Source organism: Saimiri boliviensis, chromosome 2 (assembly GCF_048565385.1).
Source record: "Saimiri boliviensis isolate mSaiBol1 chromosome 2, mSaiBol1.pri, whole genome shotgun sequence".
Classification (NCBI taxonomy): Eukaryota; Metazoa; Chordata; class Mammalia; order Primates; family Cebidae; genus Saimiri; species Saimiri boliviensis.
Genome location: NC_133450.1, coordinates 47,228,718 through 47,247,939, shown reverse-complemented (window position 1 = coordinate 47,247,939; position 19,222 = coordinate 47,228,718). Strand labels below are relative to the sequence as shown.

The 19,222-nt window shown below is 37.6% G+C and overlaps 1 long non-coding RNA gene across 3 annotated transcripts in view; it reads right to left on the bottom strand.

Moving 5' to 3' along the window:
* LOC141583551 (uncharacterized) overlaps positions 1-19,222 on the bottom strand; it is a 143,685-nt gene that overhangs the window by 55,374 nt on the left and 69,089 nt on the right. Inside the window, exons 2-5 of one of the 3 annotated variants that reach the window (XR_012516204.1) lie at positions 14,524-14,659; positions 13,891-13,941; positions 10,941-11,054; positions 1,451-6,123 (exon numbers count right to left, since the gene is read on the bottom strand). This is a non-coding gene — a long non-coding RNA (uncharacterized LOC141583551). Of the gene's footprint in view, positions 1-1,450; positions 6,124-10,940; positions 11,055-13,890; positions 14,660-19,222 lie in introns of those variants that run through there. The other 2 variants (XR_012516205.1, XR_012516203.1) reach the window with 2 other exon arrangements.

The window sequence follows — 19,222 nt, the reverse complement described above, 5'->3', positions numbered from 1 at the left end:
CAAAACAGCATGGTACTGGTACCAAAACAGAGATATAGACCAATGGAACAAAACAGAGGCCTCAGAGGCAACGTCACACATCTACAACCATCTGATCTTTGACAAACCTGACAAAAACAAGCAATGGGGAAAGGATTCCCTGTTTAATAAATGGTGTTGGGAAAACTGGCTAGCCGTGTGCAGAAAGCAGAAACTGGATCCCTTCCTGACACCTTACACTAAAATTAACTCCAGATATATTAAAGACTTGAACATAAGACCTAACATGAAAACCCTAGAAGAAAACCTAGGCAAAACCATTCAGGACATAGGCATAGGCAAGGACTTCATGGCTAAAACACCGAAAGCATTGGCAACAAAAGCCAAATGGGATCTAATTAAACTCCAGAGCTTCTGCACAGTAAAAGAAATAATCATTAGAGTGAACTGCAACCAACAGAATGGGAAAAATTTTTGCAATCTACCCATCTGACAAAAGGCTAATATCCAGAATCTACAAAGAACTAAAACAGATTTACAAGAAAAAAAAAATCCATTCAAAAGTGGGTGAAGGTCATTAACAGACACTTTTCAAAAGAAGACATATATGAGGCCAACAAACATATGAAAAAATGTTTATCATCATGGGTCATTAGAGAAATGCAAATCAAAAGCACATTGAGATACCATCTCATGCCAGTCAGAATGGTGATCATTAAAAAATCTGGAGACAACAGATGCTGGAGAGGATGTGGAGAAATAGGAACACTTTTACACTGTGGCAGGAGTGTAAATTAGTTCAACCATTGTGGAAGACAGTGTGGCACTTCCTCAATGACCTAGAAATAGAAATTCCATTTGACCCAGCAATCCCATTACTGGGTATATATACAAAGGATTATAAATCATTCTACTACAAAGACACATGCACACTTATGTTCACTGTGGCACTGTGTACAATAGCAAAGACCTGGAACCAACCCAAATGCCCATCAATGATAGACTGGACAAGGAAAATGTGGCACATATACATCATGGAATACTATGCAGCCATAAAAAATGATGAGTTCATCTCCTTTGTAGGGACATAAATGAATCTGGAAACCGTAATTCTCAGCGAACTGACACAAGAACAGAAAATCAAACACTTCAAGTTCTCACTCATAGGTGGGTGTTGAACAATGAGAACACATGGACACAGGGAAGTGAGCATTACACACCGGGGTCTGTTGTGGGGGACTTGGGGAGGGACAGCAGGGGGTACGGGGTTGGGGAAAAATAACATGGGGAGAAATGCCAGATATAGGTGATGAGGGGTTGGAGGCAGCAAACCACATTGCCATGTATGTACCTATGCAACAATCCTGAATGTTCTGCACATGTACCCCAGAACCTAGAGTGCAATAAAATATATATATAAATAAATAAAATTCTAATAATTAAAAAAAAGAAAAGGCAATTTTGTCTTCTCTTTGTTGCCTTTACACCTTTGGCAAAATCAGAAAGTCAGTTCATATTCATAAATCACATGATTTATATATATATGTATATATATGTGTGTGTGTATACATGTATATATGTATATACATGTGTGTATGAGTGTGTGTGTATATATATATCTATATATACGTCAATCTCTTTCTAGACTCTATTATGTTCCATTAATCGATTTGTCTATCCTTATACCAACACAACACTATATTAATTATTGTAGCTTTACTGTCTTGAAATCAGGTAGCGTTAGCCTGCCAATTTTGTTCTTTTATAAAGTTGTTTTGTCTACTCTAGTCATTTGCACTTCCATATAGATTTTAGAATCAGCTTTTCAATTTCCACCAAAAAAAGGCAGTTGGGTTCTTTATTGGACTGCATTGACTCTATAGGCCAGTTTGGGGAGAAATGACATTTTAAGGATATTGAATCTTTCAGCTGGTAAACTTGATATCTTTTTATTTATTTAGGTCTTCTGTAGTTTATCTCAGTAATGTTTTGGAGTTTTCAGTGTATGAGTCTTGTACGTGTTTGTCACATTTATTTTTTCAAATATTTTACACTTTTATGCTATTTTAAGTAGTTTTTAGAAATTTTGAGCTTTTGATTGTTCATTGCTAGTGTATAGAAATATAATTGATTTTTGTATATTGATCTTCTATCCTGCAACCTTAGTAAACTCACTTAACATTTCTAGTAGCTAGAGTAGATTTTATTGGATTTTGTATTAGATAATCATGTTACCTGTGAGTAAGAAAGGTTTTACTGTTTTCTTTCAAATCTAGATTATTTCATCCTTCCCAATATGGATGCATTTTGTTTATTTTTCTTGGCTTATTGCACTGCCTAGAACACCAAGTACAACATTAAATAGAAGGGGTGAGAGAGAGCATCCTTGCCCTGTCTGAAATAGGGAAAACCTTTGTTTTTTGAAAGATGTTTTCATTGGCTATGGAATCCTTGGTTGACAGTTTCTCCTAATTATTTAAAGGCATTGCCCCACTGTCTTCTTGCTTGTACCATTTCTTGCTTGCTTTGCTTGCATTGATAAGAAATACGTGTCATTCTTATTTTTGTTCCTCTGTGTATAATATGTTCTGTTTTCTTAGCCTCTTTTAAGATGGTCTCTTTATCATTTATGTTGATTAATTTCACTATAATATGCCTTGGTATAGTTTTCTTCATGTTTCTTGTGTTTAGGATTCATTGAACTTCTTGATTATGTGGCTTTATAGTTTTTAAAATCAAATTTGGATATTTCTCAGTCATGATTTCTTTGAATTTTTTTCCTGTTTCTCCTCCTACACCCTATTCTTTGGGGACTCCAATAAAATGTAGACTGTGTTACTCAAAGTTGCCCCACAGCTCATTGAAGATTTGTTCATTTAAAATTTTTTTGTATATGTTTCATTTGCATAGTTTCTATTGCTACATCTTCAAATTTACTATTTTCTTTCTACTGCAATGTTTATTCTGTTGTGAACCCCATTCAGTGTATTTTGTATCTCATGCACTGGAGTTTTCATTTCTAGTAGCTCAATTTGGATTTAAAAAAAAATCTTTTATGTTTCTACATAGCTTTTGAGCATATACAATAGAGCTCTAATACCTGTTTTAATGTTCTTTTCTGCTAATTCTAACATTTTAGTTCTGTGTCCATTTTGGTTGATTGATTTTTATCCTTATTATAATTGTATTTTCCTGCTTCTTTGTATACCTTACATTTTTTATTGGAAGCCAGACATTGTGAATTGTATCTTGTTAGGGGCTGGATATTTTTGTATTCTTATTAATATTTTTTATTTCTGTTCTGGGGTGCAGTTAATTTGCTAGGGAACAGTTTAATCCTTTTGTGTCTTGCCTTTGAAGTTTGTTAAATGGGTCAGAGCAGTGCTCATTCTAGAGATAATTATTCTCCACTCCCAAGGGAAGACTATTCTAAGCACTCTGCCCAATGCTTCATGAATTATGAGGTTTTTCAGTCTGACTTGTGGGAAGAGGCACTATTCCTGGCCCTGTGGGAGCACCCAGGCACCTTTCTTGTGCTTCTTTCCTTGGCTTTGGTTGTTTCTTCACATATGTGTGCTGATCAGTACTCTTCTGAATACTCAAGAGGAAACTTCTGTAAATCTGTGAACTTTTCTCTGCAGCTCTCTCCTCTCCAGTCCTCTGCATTTTGACAAAATCCCCAGGTGACTTGCATACTTAATAAAGTCTGACAAGCACTGTTGTCAGTGGTATCATATACTTGTTGTCTCAAGTGTAAAACTGTGTCAGAATGCCTTAATGCTTAGAAAATGCATGTTGATGTGTTTAGGGGCAAAGTGCAATGGATGTCTGCAACCGATATTCGAACAGCACAGAAAACAAAAGTGTATGAGATGAAGTAAAGGTTGCATGATGTTAACAGTTGGTATTAGGTTAGTGCAATTAACGGCAAAATCACAGTGAGGGCTATACAAATGCTTATTGCACTATTTTTCGTCTTTTATGTAGATTTTAAATTTCCATAATTTCAAATGGAATGGCCTTAAATTTAAAAATCTATTTTGAGGAAAGTTGACAAAGTGACAATATTGAGTTTTCTCATCAATGAACATGGTATATCACTCCACATAATCAGATTTTCTTCTTTGTCCTACAGCAATGTTGAACAGTTTTCTTCTTATAGATTTTATACATTTATTTTCCATTTACATTTACTCCTAAACATTTTACTGTTTTGTTGTTGCAATTGTGAATAGATTATTCTCAGTTATAATTCTGACTACTGCTAGTATATAGAAAGCTATTTATTTCAGAATATTTTTCTTGTAATTTGTTACCACGCTATAATCTTTCAATTTTCTAATAATTTTTGTTCATTTTCATGGACATTTTAGGAAGACAATTATAGCATCTGAAGACAATACAAAGTTTGTCTTTTCTAACATTTTTAGAGGTTTTTAGAAAACTTTGCTTATTAAATTGGTTTTCTGCACAATATTAAATAGCAGTGACAGTGAGTACAATTGTCTTCTTCCTGACTTTAATGGAATAGCCTCTAGTGTTTCACTGTTAATCTAACATTGCTTTGGATTTCTGTTATGTTGTTTTTATCATAATACTCTCTAATAGCTCTTATTTAATTAGGAATGTCTGTTAAATTATATTATTCTCCTTTTGGCATACTTGAAAATGATTTCACTGTTTTTGTTTCTTGTAATTTATGAATATAATAAATTTCTTTATAATAAGCTATATTTTTATTTCAGAAATAAAAACATCTTTGTCATATATTATTCTTTAACATACTGTTGAATGTAGTCTTACTGACATTTTACTCTTTCAAGCTGTATTCACTAGTGAAATTTATGTATAACATTATTTTCATTTGTTTTCTTTGTTAGGCTTCAGTATGAGTCTTAATATAAATGATAATATTCCTTACCAAATGATAATATTGCTCACTACATGTGGGTATATTGAATGGACTCTGGCTGCTGTGTGATTCACAGTCAGTCTCCTGTTCATCAGTTGCCTAAGGGCCCCAAGCACACACATCTTTAATATTCTGTTGACCCTTGGTAAAATAAGCCAGAAGAAATACCATCAGCTCATTAGCATTAGCTTAGAACCACAGGCATTAAAATACTTCTAGATGAAATACCTTATGGACACAAAATGGCCAACTGGTTTTGGGAAATCAGCTTAATAATATCCCATTGCTAAAAATAAAGACAGATTGAATAGAAACTCTCCTAGTAAAATGGATTAAAGGCTGTAACACAAGTAAAACTTTTAAGGAAGGTAAAAAATTTAGTGCATGAGTAGGAAAGACAGTGATTATTCAAATTAGCTCCCCAAGCACTCAAAGCACATTTGCAAAGTAAAAGTGAATATGAACACCTTCACAGCGAGCATTTTGACTGCTCTGTTCCTTTTTTTGTACCGAGTCTGACCCAGTGCCTCACATCAGACAAGCCCTCAATGAGTACTTTTTGATTGAAAGAAGGAGAGATGATTGGAGAACTTTCACACATTCTATTGCTCTGTCAGATGACACAGGGATGTCCTGAGTTCCTACAAGCCACATCACAGTGCCCTGGAGGCTGAGGAACACAACTGAGAACTGCATGGTCCAGCTCAGATGGGATGAGCTTAGAATACAATGTCAAATAAACCTCTTTTCAATTACAATATGAATATCTGTACCTCAAGGGGAGGCTGTGCTGGTGAGAAGAGGTACGGGGCTCTGTCTCCTCCATAACCAGGGCAGAGCAGGGAGGGCCATAACCAAGGCAGGCCCTCATCTGTGGTGGTTGCTGATGTAGGTGCATCAGGAAGGCTGGCCATGTAATAACTGCTTGGCCAAGTGACAACTCAGGCTGCTCCTGGTTGAGAAGCAGGACCAAGTAATGACTATGTGGGGTACTTTCTAGGGGCAGGGCATTCTGGCAAATACCAGCAGCTATTTCCCCTAAGTGCAACTGTAATTTAAGAATTGAAGGATATGAGTTTAGCTGTGGTTTATACTCACAGTTTATGAGTGATAGACAAGCACACTGGATTCTAGAGGCATTCCCAAATCAGCCTAGCTTCTGGGGAGCCAGAGGAGTCCCTTCTCTGTTTCAGGCTCCCTCTGCAGCTGTTTGGCAGTCGCTGCTGGGAAATCTGGCATGAAAACAGAATTTAAAGGTCTTTGGGGTGACATTGGAAAAAAACTGCCAAATCTGAGAAAATTATATTAAAGTTTCAAAATCTCCCAGTGAGGCATGATCAGTGTCTGTGAGGCATCTGTGACCCAGCAGAAGCCTAGCTCTCGGAATAGCATTTTAAAAGCCAAATGACATGGGGGTAGGAGTGCCTCCCATCTCTTTGATATAGCGAGACATCCAATCTATTACCAAGTTCTCTCTTCTATCTCCTAAATATAGCTTGAATATGTCTATTTTTCTCTAACCCCACTGCTCACTTTTAGTCTAAGTCATAGTTATCTATAGCCTAGACTTTTGCAGGAGCTTCCCCACTGGTGGTTGGGCCATGGCACTGCAGGGCCTCAGGAGGCAATGTGTACGTTGCAGCCTAGGTACATGCACCCCCTGGGGCATATCACCACACACCATAGGTTACAATAAGAAGAAGCCCTTGGATCACGCAGCTTGGAGGCCCTGCTGCTTTCCTCCTCCTTCCTCCCTCCTTCGATCTATTTTCCCTTTGCTATTTATTTTTATTTTTGGAATATTTCAACTACAGGGAAATAGCAAGAATAATATAATAAACACCCGGATGCATCTGCCACCCAACTTTTTCATATTTTAATATTTTACAAATTTTTTGAGCTTGGTCATCTAAATGTTTATTATTTATGACATGTAGCATGCATAGAAAAGACTATATAATATGCAAATGAACATTTTAAAGAACAAATACTCATGTCCCCAGCACTCAGCTTAAGAAATAGAATATTTTGAATCACTTTTGAAGTCTCCCATGTGCAACTTTTCGAACTAGAGACTCTGCTGTGTCCCCCTAGGAGTAACCAGTCTCATGAATTTGGGGGTTAGTGTTTCTTTAAATTTCTTTAATAAATACACACACACACACACACACACACATACACACACACACACATATAGATTCAAATGTTTTGCCTGGTTTTGACTTTTATATAAAGAGAATCAATGGGAATGCATTCTCCTGTGACTTGGTGTTTTTGCTTACTGCTAAGTTTTGGGAGTCATGTCTGGTATTGTAAGGAGCTTATTATTTCTCCCTTTTCCTGCTTTCCAGTCTGCACTCACAGTGTAGCCAGTGCAATGTCTTAGATATAAATTCAATTATTTGTCACTCCACTGCATACAACCCTTCAGTGGCTTCCCAGTACTCCTGGAATAGAATTTCTGATACCTAGTGTGGCCTAAGAACCCTCAGGTGACCAGGCCTTGCCTCCTTTTCCTGGCTCATCTCATTTTCTGGGCTGAGATCACACTATTCGCCTTTCATCTCCCTGATCTCAACAAGCTCTTCCTTTCCTTCTGGCCTTTGTGCACACCTGAGGTCTTCCTTTCTCCCTTCACCTGGCTATTCTAAACTAACTGATTAAATATCACTTCTTTCAATGGGTCTCACTGACCTCCCGATATAAATTAGGTACTTCTTGTTTTGCTTCCTTTTTACCCTTCCTTTCTTCACAGCACTTACCACAGTTTTGTATCATATGTTTATTTGTGCATTTATTTTTATATTTATTTAATGCCCATATACCTTTGAATTTCATTGATGACAGGATCACATATATTTTCCTTATGATGGCTTATCTAGTCCTAACATAGCCCCAGCGTATAGCAGGTACTAAATAATTATCATTCAATGAGAAGTGAAGCCAGCAAAAGTCAATGCAGTCAGAACAAAAAGTGTGTTCAGAGCATGTATTCTGGGTCAATTCACTGCTGGACAAAGATTGTTAGAAGTGAAGGCAAAGCATTTTTCAGGAACACATGTCAGGTACAGTATGATCAGAGGCCGACGGTAAGCTTTGTATTTGTCCTATATGCTGATCTAGAGAAGCTGACCAAAAGGCAGCTCTGTTGCTCTACTATACTTCAAAAATAAAATATGTAACAATAACCAAGACCTATTGAGCACTTACTTGTGCAGGCACTATTCTAAGTGCTTTGCATGAATAAATTGACTTAGTTATCATAATAACCCTAAGAGGAAGGTACTATCATTATTACTATTTTTATATAACAGGAAACTGAAGCACAGAAAGATGAAATAACTTGCCAAAGCTTATATGACTAGTCAGTGGCAAATCTAGGATGGACCCAGACAGTGTTACTCCAGTGATCCTCACCATTAGCAGTATCACATTTTAGTAATTTTTTTCTGTGAATATTTGTGGCAAAAATAAATGAAAAGGTTTATACCAAAAGTTCAAAGTGCCATGGGTCTATGGAATGAGAGAGTTTAATTTTTCATATGGCTGTCTGCCATAGCATCTAGATGGTCCCTGAGAGGCAGATAAGACTCAGAGGAACAGACATGGCAGGATGAGGTCTTCCATACCAGACACATCAACGTAGTGGGAGGCATATATTAGGGAAGACTACGTGATTTGGTGTTGATAGACAACAGGTGGGTGCAAAACGGATGGAAGTTTGTAAAGATAGACTCCTGCCAAGATGTAGAGGGTCTTAAATGAGACTTTTGGAGGTTCGTCATGTTTAAAGCAGGGCTTCATCTTAGACAAAGGCATTGCAGTATTGAATATATAACAGAGTCCTGTTGCAGCAACAACTGGATCTCAGGTGAAGGAGACTGAATGATATTTCTCCCCTTACCTCTTTGTAGCTACTTATTTCCACAAGGGCTGAAAGGTCCCTGCACTTCAGATATATAGAAAAATGTCTGATGGCTGGGGAAGCCTTGGAGGAGGCAGGTTGGTGGGACAGACATCAAGGAACCCTGAAGAGAGTTCAATGTAAGGGCCAGAGGCAAAGAGAACTAGGATCGGCATTGGTGACGAATATCAGAGGGCAGGGCTGGGTCTAGGAGGAGGAGGGCAGCAGGTCACACTGGAACTCATCAGAATCTAATCACCTTTCCAGAGTGTATGCTATAGGAGAGGGGCTGTGGACACTGAAACAGACATGTCCAAATACCCCATTACAGGCCGAGTGTGACCATTGGAGTGATATGGCCCTCGGTGCTTCCAGTTTCACCAGCATTGCATGTTGCACTTTCCCAGCAAAGCCAAACATATGTGTGGTAAGAGTGATGGGCACAGTTATAACCTAAAAAAGCAAGAGTGGATTCCATTCCTGAACATTTGGAAGTATTCCAGGAGTATTCTTGGAGAGAGAGCTGGTACAGGAGACCAGACTTTCTGTAATCACATAGGTGTTAAGTCTGAACCCATGAAACTTGGGAAATAATAGTAATGGGACTAAATCTATTCTCCCTGGATGCTGCATCCTGAAACACTTGGGATATACAGCTCCCCAGCCCAGATTGTTCTACTAAACTGCACATAAGTTATGGTCTGGACTTCTCCACTTGGTTGTTTCACAGCACTGACAACTCAATATGGCCACAACAACATTCCTATTCCCTCTATGCTCCTCTCCTCCACCTGGCTGCCTCCTTATCTTAGTGAAATGGCACCATTTTCTCACAGTTGCTCAAAGCAGAAATTTGTGCATGGTATTTTATTTTACCCCCTATGTGCAATTCACAAAGTCTGTTCTAGTTTACTTTCTCTCACCATCCTCACATCCTATAATTAGATCAGGCCACTATCATCTCCACCTGGGTAATTGCCACAGAATCCCAGCTGGTTTTCCTACCTTCAAATCTGCTTACCCAACCACCCCTCCAATTGATTCTCTACTCCACAAACACCATAACTATTCTAAAATTTAAATCTGGGACGGACATGGTAGCTCACACCTGTAATCCTGGCACTTTGGGAGACCAAGGTGGGTGGGTCGCTTGAGCCCTGGAGTTCAAGATGAGCCTGAGCAACATGGTGAAACCCCATCTCTGCTGAAAATACAAAAATTAGTCAGGCCTGATGGTGTGTGCCTGCAATCCCTGCTACTAGGGAGGCTGAGGTATGATAATTGCTTGAACCTGGGAGGCAGAGGTTGCAGTAAGCTGAGATCACGCCTGGGCAACAGAGTAAAACTCAGTCTCAAAATAAAATAAAATAAAACTAAAATTTGAATCTGAGCATGAACTTTCTTGAACTCCTTAAAACACTTTAACAATGACCTCCTGCTCTCACCATAAAGCTCAATGTCTTTACAAGGTGTGCAGCATTAGTGCCTTGAAGCATGATTGGCACCTAACACATACCCTGTAAATATGTGTGGCATAGAATCTGGAATGAGTTCACATGTCTCCCTATAGCTTGCTGTAAGCACTAATGAGAGTAGGCCTTGACTTCCCTATGTGAAAATAGTCGCTAACATGTTGTTACAAGTTGGTGATTTGTCTTTTTATTTCATCTGTGTATTTTCTGCTATGCTAAAATTTTAAGTTTGATTATAATCGAATCTATAGATCTTTTATTTGTGGTTTTGGGGACTTAAGTTATACTTAGACATTCCTTGCCTGACACTGTTCACAATAGCAAAGACATGGAATAAACCAAATGCCCATCAGTGGTAGACTGGATAAAGATGTGGTACACTGCATAAAGAAGATGTGGTACATATACACCATGCAATACTATGCAATCATAAAAAAGAACAAGATTATGTCTTCGGAGAAACATGGATGGAGGTGGAGACCATTATCATTAGCAAACTAATGTAGGAACAGAAAACCAAATACCATATATTCTCACTTATAAGTGGGAGCCAAATGATGAGAACACATGAACACAAAGAGGGGAACAACAGACCCTAGGGCCTACTGGAAAATGGAAGGTGGGATGAGGGAGAGAAGCAGAAAAAATAACTATTGGGTACTAGGCTTAGTACCTGGGTAAAAAAATAATCTGGACCATGTCGTGGACCGTCCGGGACAGGTAGGCACGTCTGCCAGGAGTCTCTCGACCTGCAAGAGGGTCCCAATACCTGGAAGAGGGAGTGCGCCTGGAAAAATAATAAAGACAGAGAGAGAGAAAGCGAGGCGTCCGGAGGGCTGATAGGCTGTGCCTAAACAGCAAATTTTATTTTTCAAAGGCCAGGAATAAATACACTTTCTTGGCTCTGGTTTACGTCATAGCAAGAGGAAATGCAAATGTATGCCTCACATGACCTATACAATAGAGAGTCAGATATGCAATCAGTGGTTGTAAAAAGTAACAGAATTTCCTGTAATCACAAAGCTTGTTTGCATCCAAACATTATTCACAAAGCTTGTTTACATCCAAACATTATTCCTCCTGGCTGCAGGTATCTCTGGTTTGACCTTGTTTTAGAACCGAGATGTGAAAAGGTTTTCTGGTTTTGCTCATCAGAATATCTTTTAATCAGATTTTCCTTTGTCTGCTCCAGACTCAACTTATCTCAACTTCCTCATTCAGGAATCTCTGAGTCAGGAATCAAAGCCATCCCTTATGGTGGCATTTGCTTTGCAAATATCGACAGTTAAACCATTATCTAGGATACAGGGCAGTCAGGTGGGTAAAGAAAAAGTTTTAAGGCTTATTCTTAGAGTCATAAAAAGGTTAAAAGCAGGAACCGGTTGCCGGCAGGGGGTCACTCGGTCTAGCAGCACCGCATAGTTTTAGGCCCAAACGATATTGTGGTTGATATTAGCAACTGATCATTCATCTTTAAGTTCCTATATTTCCGGATAGCTCGACTGCCTCCAGTAGGAAACTGTGTTTGGGATCAAACTCACCGTATAGTGAGACTCACGCCTTTTGGGGGTCTCACACGGCAATGTTCCCCACAGGACCACAAATCCCTGTGACATGAGTTTATCTAAATAACAAACCTGCATATTTACTCCTGAACTTAAAATAAAAGTTAAGAAAAAAAAAATTATTTGCTGGTTTCATGGTTATAGAAACACTTTCCTATGCTTTGACTTACCACTCTGATTTTATTTTTTATGTTTAAATATTTAATCCATTTAAAGTTATTTGTGCATATGATGTGAGTTAAAAAATTAATTTTGTTGATTGCCCATTCAGTGGTCAATTTCCCCAAATAAATAATCCATTCTTTTCTCACTGATTTAAATGCCACCTTAATAATGTATGAGATTCTCATATACACTGGGTCTGTTTCTAGCCTCTCTCATCTGTTCTGATGGTTCAACTTTTCTATTTCTACACAAATATCATACTATTTATTATTTATGGTTTTTTGACATGCATAAGTTTTGAATATTTTAAGAGTAAAACTTATACTACGAGTTTTCTTCCATTTAAAAGTTCAACCCTTCTATCTTACTTATTGAGATTTGTAAATGAAATAACTTAATTCCACATATGCATTTACTGTACAAGAAAAGATTAATTTAAGCAACCGAATATTTTTACTCTGCCTGTAACAATCGCATGCCTACCACCTCACATAATTTCTTCAGAATCTCTTTTCAAGTATATTAGAAAAGTCATCTTTTTATAACTATAAATAGAGGTATTTTTCAAATTTCCTATAGGGTAATATATTTTAATTACAGAAAGTAATTCCATTACTATTGATGAGAAACAGCCAACAATATTTGTACAGTGTTAGCTTTTGTTTAAACATGAAATGCCTGCAGCTCTGGATCTGTATCACTTCTGGATGTATTTCTTTATTTTTAAATCACCTGTTACAGCTTCTGCAAATTAAAGTCAGAGAAAAATGTTTAAGATTCTCAATTCAGAAATATGATTAGAGTTTATTATAACTCCTCATTGGAGAATTATTTAATATAATGCTTCTATAATTAAACCTATTATTTCTTCCTTTCACATTTAAACACAAAAAGCCACACTAAAAGTTTAATACCAAATGACAAATCATATCTACATCATTATTTTAGTAGTCTTTTTATACATTTCTTAAAGAAAAATAAAATCAAAAATTTATATTTTATATATTTCTGAGCACATAATTAGAAAGTTTATATAATTCTTTATTAAAGCCAGAGTGTGGGAATAAAATAAAACTATTTGTGAGTATAGCAACACAGTTTTTTTTAATAAAGAGTATTTCAAATGCAAAATCTTTAAAGTATTTAAAGCAAATATTACTCAATTATTTTGTGCCAAAACTTGTATGGCTAACATATTGATGTTGGCAACCTCCCTTTTCAGAATTTATTCTATAGCAATGTGCAAATATATATATATATATATATATATATATATATATATATATATATGCAATCTGAAAATCTAACAATGGATGAAAGTTTTGGTAACTCAAGGTATCTGTAGAACAGAATACTATGTAAATGAGTTGCAAAACAATATGTTTAGTTTTATCCTTTTTTTGTGTAAAATTAAACAAACATACCAAAAAAGTATTCTATGATACAGAATGTAACAAGATGAAGATCATGTTAGTTTTTCAGAGCAGGGGGTCCTCAGCCCCCAGCCCAAGGACCAGCTGTTAGGAACCAGGCCACATAGTAGGAGGTGACTGACAGGCAAGCAAGCATTACTGCATTACCACCTAAGCTCTGCCTCCTGTCAGATCAGCAGGGGCATTACATTCTCATAGGAATGCAAACCCTACTGTGAACTGTGCATGTGAGGGATCTAGGATGAATACTCCTTATGAGAATCTAACTAATGCCTGGTGATCTGAGGTGGAACAGTTTCATCCAGAAACCATTCCTCATGCCTCCCCAGTCCATGGAAAAATTGTCTGCCATGAAACTCATCCCTGGTGCCAGAAAGGTTGGGGGTCACTGTTACAGAGGGAGAAATATTTTGATAGTAAAATATCTCAATAAGGTAGCACCAACTGCTTGTGTACTCACATGTCATGGACATCAGCTTGCACTAAAAGTTCATGAAGTTTCTTCATAAGTCTGTAAGAAAAGCTTGCAACTTAAAAGAAATAGAAATTATCCTAGAGCCTTTATTTTTTGGAGTGTAATTTAAGCATTTGTCTGAAGCACAATATTTGCCATTTCTTTCAAGGCATTGTTGTTTATTCTATTCTGAACCACTAGTGAAATGATCTGCTTCGGAAATTTCCTCCCCCAGCAATTTAATAATATCCATTTGTTGTTACATTTGGCTTTCCACCAAAATCATCATCTGTTGGTGTGTCAGATTCTGCTTTATTCCATGTTTGGCTGCTTTGTCTACTGACATTGTTAAGGTGATGCATGTTGGCTAGCTGTTTAAAGTTTCTAAATAAATACTTCTTAGCCTTTGTCCCGAAATTTTTATAAACAGCTCCAAGAGATTGTTTAATTTTTAACAGTTTATCTGTGATTCACGACAATAATAGTCCATAATTCATTATTTCTTTGTTTGTCAAAATTCTGCAATTTTATTAGTGTTCTTAGCTATTCAGAATTCTTTTCCTCTTAACTGATGATTTCCATTTGTTGAGGTTAGAGAAATAAATAGGTCTTAATGTAAAAATGCAAATGCTTACGTGCCTTGCTGTTCATTCTACTCTCTTATCTTTAGATTCTGGAAATTTGATCATTCTTGTCTACACATGCAAGAAAATGTTTGTAGGTCACGGACATTTTCTTTGATGGTCCATTGTTAGGCAGGGCTAATATCTAGAATCTACAAAGAAAATAAACAAATTTACAAGAAAAAAACAACACCATCAAAAAGTGGGCAAAGGATATGAACAAATATTTCTCAAAAGAAGACATTTATGCAGCCAACAAACATATGAAAAAAGCTCATCATCACTGGTTATTAGAGAAATGCAAATCAAAAGCACATTGAGATACCATCTCATGCCAGTTAGAATGATGATCATTAAAAAATCAGGAGACAACAGATGCTGGAGAGGATGTGGAGAAATAGGAATGCTTTTACATTGTTAGTGGGAGTGTAAATTAGTTAAACCATTGTGGAAGACAGTGTGGTGCTTCCTCAAGGATATAGAAATAGATACCATTTGACCCAGCAATCCCATTCCTGGGTATATGCCCAAAGGGTTAGAAATCATTCTATTATAAAGACATATACACACATATGTTTATTGTTGCACTGTTCACAATAGCAAATACTTGGAACCAACCCAAATGCCCATCAATGATAGACTGGATAAAGAAAATGTGACACTTATACACCATGGAATACTATGCAGCCATAAAAAGAATGAGTTCATTTCCTTTGCAAGGACATGGATAAAGCTGGAAACCATCATTCTCAGCACACTGACACAGAACAGAAAACCAAACGCTGCATGTTCCCACTCATAGGTGAGTGTTAAACAATGAGAACACATGGACACAGGAAGCATCACACATCAGGGCCTGTCAGGGGGTAGGGAGCTAGGGGAGAGATAGCAGGGGGTGGGGGGACTCGGGAGAGATGGCATTAGAAGAAATATCTAATGTAGATGATGGGGTGATGGATGCAGCAAACCACCAGTATACCTATGTAACAAGCCTGCACATTCTGCACATGTATCCCAGAACTTAAAGTATAATAATAATAAAAAAAGAATAGAAAAAAGAAAGTGCCTTATTCATCAGGGCTCTGGGTTGCTGTTTGGCATCCCCTATCCAGCTAAGGGAATTGCAACATGGATCCTTGCAAACATATTTTACACAAGACTCCACAATTTCCCATAGTGGAGTCCCATAAACAATTAGATCGTTTATGCTGTATTCTTGTAGAAATGGAAGACAGTTCAATAAAAAAGGAAAGGGCAACATAGAAAACTATTTTTCTTAAGGGTAGATAGATAGATAGATAGATAGTATTATATATAACAGTAATATATATATATATATTACTGTCATCTCTTACTTCCTAATAATTTTGTTTTCTCCTGTCTTGAAATTCTTAAGGATATGATTTTTGTAGATCCTAGTGCATTCCAAACATACTGTTAACCCAAACCTCTCCTCTGTGTTTCAAATCCAAATAGCCAACTATCTACTGAAAAAATTACCTCAGAATCAACCTAACTAAAATGGAGCTTGATATTTTATTGTCAATTAACTATTTCTTATCTCAATCAGTGGCAACAGCATCCGGCCATTTCCCCAAACCAGAGACTACAATACATAAAGCTCCACCTCCCTCACCCTCAATATCAAATTGGTTCCAAGAATTGGCCAATTTTACTAACCTCTTGTAACTACCCTCTGCTCCCCATGCCCTGATTCAGATCTCAGCTACTTGGGCCTGGGCTTTAGCCTCTTAACTGTTCTCCCTATCTGTCATCTCACTCCTCTCATTTCATCCTCCATGTTGCTGACAGAATGATCTTTCTAAAACACGTATAATACTAAGTTTTTACTCTGCCACATGTATGGAGACTGTGGTGTGTGTGTCAGGCTCTGTGGTAATGTGCTGGAGCTAGAAAGATAAACATAACTCTATGTTTGATAAACATGACCCTTAATTTCATAATCTGGTGGAGACAAACAGTTATAATACAATGATAAGTCATAATACAATGATTTTTAAAAAGATCCCTAGGGTCTTCCTTACAAAATAAAGAGGGGCCACATGTCATAGAGGAAGGAGCACCTGATTCTGCCTTGGGAATCACAGGATTCACAGAGAAAATTAAAGGGAAGAGAAACTTGAAGCACTTTACACGATACTGCCTCATATGAGAGGACTTCAAAAAGCTTGCGGGAAAAAAAGGGATTAAAAGATTATATATATATAAAATATTCTTAAAAAGATAATAAAAAAACTTATTTCTTGACATAATCTCCATAGGTTCAAGACATTTTTGTAAGCAATTATACCAGTCATTTAGTCCATCTCTACAGAACCAAGGGTTCTGGGAATTAAACCATGTCAGTACAGTCTTTTACTTTATCAGCTGAAGAAAAATGGATGCCCTTAAAAGATTTTAAGACTGAGAAACAAAAAGAAGTCAGAAGAAGCCAAATCAGTACTGTAAGCTGGGTGCCTAATGATTTCCCATTGAAACTCTTGAAAAATTGCCCTTGTTTGATAAGCAAAATAACCAGGAGCATTGTTGTGCTGGAGGAGGACTCTGGTGAAGATTTCCTAGATATTATTCTGCTAAAGCTTTGGCTCAAAACACTCCCATTAAAAGCAGGTGTTATTATTTATTGACCCTACAGAAGATCAGCAAGCAAAATGCCTTAAACATACCAAAAAATTGTAGCCACTACAGGTCCACTTTTGCTATGACTGGATCACCTCCACCTCTTGGTAGCCATTGCTTTGATTATGCTTTGCCTTTAAGACAGTACCAGGAAAGCCGTGTTTCATCTCCTGTTACAATTTTTTGAATAAATGCTTCAGGATCTTGACCTCGCTTTTTCTCACTTGGATAATTTCCATTGAAATTTCTGCTCTTATTTGTAGCCGATCTGGGCTCAACAGTTCTGATATCTGTCGAGTGGAAAGTTTGCTCAATTTTAACTTTGCAGTCAGAATTGCTTAAGCTGAACTAATTGAGATGTCTATAGTGTTGGCTATTGTTTCTACCATTAATCATCAATTCTCTTCAACTAGGGCATGAATAAGACAAATTTTTTCCTCACAAATCGATGTGGATGGTCTGCCACTGTGGTCTTCATTTTCAACATCCTCTTGCCTCTTCTTAAAACAGATTATCGCCGGGCGCGGTGGCTCAAGCCTGTAATCCCAGCACTTTGGGAGGCTGAGGTGGGTGGATCATGAGGTCGAGAGATCGAGACCATCCTGGTCAACATGGTGAAACCCCGTCTCTACTAAAAATACAAAAAAATAGCTGGGCATGGTGGCACGTGCCTGTAATCCCAGCTACTCAGGAGGCTGAGGCAGGAGAATTGCCTGAACCCAGGAGGCAGAGGTTGCGATGAGCCGAGATCGCACCATTGCACTCCAGCCTGGGTAACAAGAGTGAAACTCTGTCTCAAAACAACAACAACAACAACAACAACAACAACAACAACAACAACAAACAGATTATCCATTTGTAAACTGCTAATTTCCTTAAGGCACTTTCCCTATTCATAAATTGTCATTCTTCCATACAAGCTTTGCCATAAATTTGATGTTTGTTTTTGCTTTAATTTTAACAGCAATTCATGTTTCTCTGATGGGGACTCTTCTCAAACTAAAATCTTATTTTTTTTTTAAGAGCCTCAAACTAGATCCTGTTCAGATATATAACAACTTAGTTTATTTTGGTATGAAAAAATTTTGAAGCCCAGCATAGTTTTCGTAATACTCATTTTCCATGAAGTTCTTCAAGACCCCTCATATATCTCCATGAGCCCGGGTCTCAGAAAGGGTAGGGGCCATGGAATGGGGTGAGTGAAGGACCTCTCTTTGTGGGGAAAGGGAAGAGATGTTTACCAAGATGCCTGCAAGGCTTGTTGATCACTACTGACAAGCAAGCTGAGGTGGGGTGCCAGGCTTTCCAATTTAGAAGCACAGAGCCATGAAGTCTTGGGCTAAGCCATTAGGATTTCTGAGCTGAGCATAAAAGCCTCAGTTCTAATATTTGGGAGGTTTCTGGTGACAGAGAAGGGAGAAAAAGTTCAGGCTCTAGGCGGTCATAGCATTAAAGTCTTGCCATAACCTGAGCTGGGGAGGACCATGGAAACCTTTGTCTCACCTCTGTATCTTATAAATAAGGCATGAGAATATAAAAGAGTTGGACAAATTGCCCCAGATATTCTGCAGTAAGAGTTTTGAGTCCTAGCTCTGCTGTATGGCCTTGGGTGAGACAGTTAACTTGTTTATAAAACAGAATTAATAATGGTCACTATTTTATGGGGTCACTGTGAGGATTAGGTGAGTAATGCATAAAGGATACCTGGCATGTTGAGCCAGGGTGAGTCTCAGTGCCAGTGTGCTATTATAATATTACTACTGATGAGGTCTCACAGCTAACTTAAAGCAGAGATAGGACAAGAACCAAGGGTTAGTATCATATTCTGTTTCCCCACCCATTGAATTCCTTTCTGAAGGGAGAAAAAGAAGAGTATCCTAACAGCAAGAACCTACAGTAAAGTCATCAATGGACAATGACCAGGGCGTGGAGCCAGAAAGGTTGGAAATTCTTAAAACCAATTACAAGAGCTTTCTCCATTTTCTTTCCTTCTCTTTGCCTTCTGGAATGATCAATCTTGTGAGGGAGGGCAATTTAGGGGTAAACAGCTTTGTAGAAGTATGAAAGGCACAAGG